General features: G+C 37.7%; 1 long non-coding RNA gene across 1 annotated transcript; it reads right to left on the bottom strand.

Annotated features, from left to right (window-relative positions):
- Positions 1 to 642: 642 nt before the first annotated feature.
- Positions 643 to 2,015, bottom strand: LOC123106287 (uncharacterized). The gene is made up of 2 exons (XR_006451298.1): positions 1,712 to 2,015; positions 643 to 1,155 (listed from the first exon to the last, which is right to left on the bottom strand). It is a non-coding gene; the product is annotated as an uncharacterized lncRNA (long non-coding RNA).
- Between the last annotated feature and the right edge of the window lie 3,391 nt (positions 2,016 to 5,406).

Here is a 5,406-nt window from a genome sequence, read left to right on the forward strand (position 1 = left end):
TTTGGACTCCATTTGATATTCCTTTTCTTCGAAACACTGAAATAGGCAAGAAAACAACAATTTGGGCTGGGCCTCCGGTTAATAGGTTAGTCCCAAAAATAATATAAAAGTGTATAATAAAGCCCATAAACATCCAAAACAGATAATATAATAGCATGGAACAATTAAAAATTATAGATACATTGGAGACGTATCAATCACACAAAGTATTTCATCATGCACAACCCCGATGACAAGCCAAGCAATTGTTTTATACTTTTAGTGTTCTCAATCTTTTTCAACTTTCATGCAATACATGAGCATGAGCCATGGATATGTTGGTTGTGGAGAAGACAAAAAGAAGGAGAAATTCTCACATCAACTAGGCGTATTAACGGGCTATGGAGATGTCCATCAATAGATATCAATGTGAGTGAGTAGGGATTAAGGATGGCAATGGATCGGGTTCGGCCCGGGTTGAACAATATCAAATCCATATCCGGATCCACGAGGATATTCTTTGCCCATCCATGAAAAAACCCGTGGGCAAAAAATTATGTCCATGTCCAAACCCGATGGATATCCATCGGGTCCTATAAACACATATACATAATACCTTGAAAAATTGCATAACATGGCACAACATTCGAATGAAGACTCAGATTCTCTTAAAATGGCATTGCACAACAGCACAACATTAAATAAGTTTTCAAATGCTCACAACATAATTTCTCAGTCTTAGTTTCTTACAAAATGACATATGAATAGTCCAACATTAAATAATGCCAAGTAAAACCAGGAGACATATGGACATCATAGTTCTCATTATGAATGAAAAAGGTATTATTTTAGGCATCATCTTCTTTCTTCAGCGCATGGCGGACTAATCTTCAGTTATGATAGACTCAGATGCATCCTTGATGTGAACAGATCATAAGAACAATAATTGAAAACATGGAAAAAAACAAATATTGTATCATGTAAAAATCAACTATAATGAGTGGAATATGTCACCATAGTTTCTTCTTCATCATCAAGAACACTTTGAAATGCCGCAAAGAGAGGGGAGTTGCTATCCCTTTATGCAACATTTAGGTGATGAAGGAACACTCAGTAAAAAAATTCCCAACGATAACCCAGGAATCGCCTTGTGCTCCATCATGAGAAGCCATTGCCCTATACAATGAAGAAAGTCTTCCATTTCAATTAAAATGGAACCACGTTCGTAATGTATGAACCGTACAAATTCTGTACCTAAAATGAAATTTTTACAACCAAATTAAGAAATAGCTAAAGCAAGGGACTGTGAGATCTTTCGTAACCCACTTGATTGAAATTCGAAAATGAACTGACTGATTTGGTAAACAAGAATTATTAATTAAGATGCATATATATATATATATATATATATAGATCAGGTCATGCGTAGAAAAGTATAATCGACTGAAATTGACCACTACAATCTCTTGTTCTCTGATTTGCAGTCAGATATTAATTTTTAGTGAGATATGTAGTCAAATCTGACTGAAATTGAATGCAACAGAATACAGATCAGGTCATCTTGTAAACTCCATTTTTTTACTACCACCAACTAACAAACATAAATTGACCACTGCGAATCTCTTAGTCTCTACTCCAATTACTAATAATACAAAGTCATGCAAGCACGTACGTCATGCACATCCATGCACAAGAGGACTAGATGTACACGAGCAGAAGGAAAAAAACTTACCCTGATGGTTGGTTGTTTGGTGTGGTTGTCACCTCCATGACGCGGTCCTACTCCTCGTCGCCCTCTACGTCGGCCTCGCTCCACCTCGGTGACGCCGCCATACTCCTGGCTGTGTGCCCTGCCTCACGCTGCATCGTCGTGCTCCACCTCGTTGCCGCACATGTGAACTAGTGGTATCTTGCGTGCTTGGAAATGCTTAGATGGAGGAGTGTGGTGGATCTATGGAGATGGAGATGTGGGGTGGATCTATGGAGATGGACTTGGCCAGCCACCTTCCCGATGAGTGGCTAGCTGACTAGCTGTAGTGCGGCACCACATGTGGATGGCGACGCAGGCTATATCTAGGTCCACAGGAGTAAGAGTCGAGGAGACGAGAAGATATTTAATGATGATTCACAAGTCATTTACCAAGGAGATAAAAATGGGAAGGAGCGGTGGAGTAATTCCTAAGTGGGGATTAGTGAAATTTCCTTTGCTTTTTTATTATAATAAAGAAAAGCTGACAAGGTATATACTTACGGGCCGGGTTCGGGTATATCCATGGGTATAAATTTATGCCATGCCCTATCCACAATTAATGGGGTCGGGTTTGGACGTTGTCCATGGGTATAAAATTGTATCCAAACCATGTCCATTCAGGTCGGATATCCGCGGGTATCCATATCCATGGATAAAATTGCCATCCTTAGTAGGGATTGCCATGCAACAGATGCACTAGAGCTATAAGTGTATGAAAGCTCAAAAAGAAATCAAGTGGGTGTGCATCCAACTCGCTTGCTCACAAAGACCTAGGGCAATTTGAGGAAGCCCATCATTGGAATATACAAGCCAAGTTCTATAATGAAAAATTCCCACTAGTATATGAAAGTGACAAAATAGGAGACTCTCTACCATGAAGAACATTGTGCTACTTTGAAGCACAAGTGTGGAAAAAGGATAGTAACATTGTCCCTTCTCTCTTTTCTCTCATTTTTTGTTGGGCTTCTTTGGCCTCTTTTCTTTTATTTGGGCTTCTTTGGCCTCTTATATTTTTTATAAAGTCCGGATACTCATCCCAACTTGTGAGGAAATCATAGCTTCCATCATATTTTCCTCACATGGGACAATGCTCCAATAATGATGATCATCACACTTTTATTTACTTACAACTCGATACTATAACAAAATATGACTCTATATGAATGCCTCTGACGGTGTACCGGGATGTGCAATGATCTAGCGTAGCAAATGACATAAAAACGGACAAGCCATGAAAACATCATGCTAGCTATCTTACGATCATGCAAAGCAATATGACAATGATGGTGCGTGTCATAATAAACGGAATGGTGGAAGTTGCATGGTAATATATCTCGAAATGGCTATGGAAATGCCATAATAGGTAGGTATGGTTGCTGTTTTGAGGAAGGGTATATGGTGGGTTTAATGCACTGGCGAAAATTGCGCGGTACTAGAGAGGCTAGCAATGGTGGAAGGGTGAGAGTGCGTATAATCCACGGACTCAACATTAGTCATAAAGAACTCACATACTTATTGCAAAAAAATATTAGTCATCGAAACAAAGTACTACATGCATGCTCCTAGGGGGATAGATTGGTAGGAAAAGACCATCGCTCATCCCCGACCGCCACTCATAAGGAAGACAATCAAAAAAATAAATCATGCTCTGACTTCATCACATAACGGTTCATCATACGTGCATGCTACAGGAATCGTGAACTTTCACGCAAGTATTTTTATCAATCCACACTTACTAACTAGCATGACTCTAATATCACCATATTTATATCTCAAAACAATCATAAGGAATCAAACTTCTCATAGTATTCAATGCTCTTTATACGAAAGTTTTTATTATATCCCTCTTGGATGCCCATCATATTAGGACTAAATTCATAACCTAAGCAAATTACCATGTTATTTAAAGACTATCAAAATAATATAAGTGAAGCATGAGAGTTCAACAATTTCTATAAAATAAAACCACCACCGTGCTCTAAAAAGATATAAGTGAAGCACTAGAGCAAACTGCCTAGCACAAAAGATATAAGTGAAGCACATAGAGTATTCTAATAAATTCACGATTAATGAGTGTCCCACTCAAAAGGTGTGTACAGCAAGGGTGATTGTGGCAAACTAAAAAGAAAAGACTCATATCATACAAGACGATCCAAGCAAAACACATATCATGTGGTGAATAAAAATATATCCTCAAGTAAATTTACCGACGGAACAAAGACGAAAGAGGGGATGCCATCCGGGGCATCCCCAGACTTAGATTCTTGGTTGTCCTGGATATTACCTTGGGGTGCCTTGGGCATCCCCAAGCTTAGGCTCTTTCCACTCCTTATTCCATAGTCCATCAAATCTTTACCCAAAACTTGAAAACTTCACAACACAAAACTCAACAGAAAACTCATGAGATTCGTTTGTATAATAAAATAAAACACCACTTTAGGTACTGTTGTGAACTCATTCTAAATTTATATTGGTGTTATATCTACTGTATTCCAACTTCTCCATGGTTCATACCCCCCAATACTACCCATAGATTCATCAAAATAAGCAAACAACACATAGAAAACAGAATCTGTCAAAACAAAACAGTCTGTAGCAATCTGAAAACTTCATATACTTCTGTAACTCCAACAATTCTGAAAAATAGGAAAAGCTAGGCGATTTGTAAACAATTCAGATCAAAATCATGTTTTTGTTATTTTTTTAAAATACTGGCAATGAGGGCAAAAGTTTTTGTTTTTCAGCAAGATCAAATCAACTGTCACCATAGACCATCCCAAAGGTCTTTCTTGGCTCAAACACTAAATAAAACACCAAAACGCAATCACTATAGAAGTAATAATGTGTATTTATTGAAAAACAGAACCAAACACAAAAAACACAAAATAAAATTTGGTTGCCTCGCAACAAGCGCTATTGTTTAACGCCCCTAGCTAGGCATAAAACATAGATATTGGTATTGTCATCTTTTGTATTCAACTATTCAATTGCACACTTATAACCCCTAGGAGGTTCTTTGGGTTTATTGGTAATCACACTCCTAGGTAAGAAATCAAGAAATTCACTTGTAGCAATTGGTTCCTTAACAATATTCATAAAGCTAGGGTAAACACTCATCATCTTAAGATCCTCATTCCCTTTACTAGATGATTCACCTTTATTTTTAGGAACATAAATAAACTTAGTAGCCTTGGTAGGAGGAAAATTTGGAGTAGTTTTAATGGAGGCAAAAGCGGAACCCAAGTTGGTAATAATATCTTCTAGCTTATCAATTCTAGTAGACCCTAGATCTATTTTCTCATTAACTATGGGTTCATTTTCCTTTAGATTCTTTAAAGTCATTCCCTCCTTTGATCCAAGTTGAGTAATATGATTGTGGATCTTCATATCCAGATCTTCAATAAGTTCTACGATAGAAATTTTATTCTTGATAATATCAAGCCTTTGCATCACATGTTCCAAAGTTAAAATTGTTTCATTAACTATGAGTGGTGGTTAGCCCCAAATCTATCAAAACATTATAAGCATCCAAAGTATGGCTACTACTACCTCTTGAGCATGCGTTGGTTTTCCCTTGAAGAGGAAAGGGTGATGTAGGAAAGTAGCGTAAGTATTTCCCTCAGTTTTTGAGAACCAAGGTATCAATCCAGTAGGAGATAACACACAAGTCACCTAGT

Source organism: Triticum aestivum, chromosome 1A (assembly GCF_018294505.1).
Source record: "Triticum aestivum cultivar Chinese Spring chromosome 1A, IWGSC CS RefSeq v2.1, whole genome shotgun sequence".
NCBI classification, from domain to species: Eukaryota; Viridiplantae; Streptophyta; class Magnoliopsida; order Poales; family Poaceae; genus Triticum; species Triticum aestivum.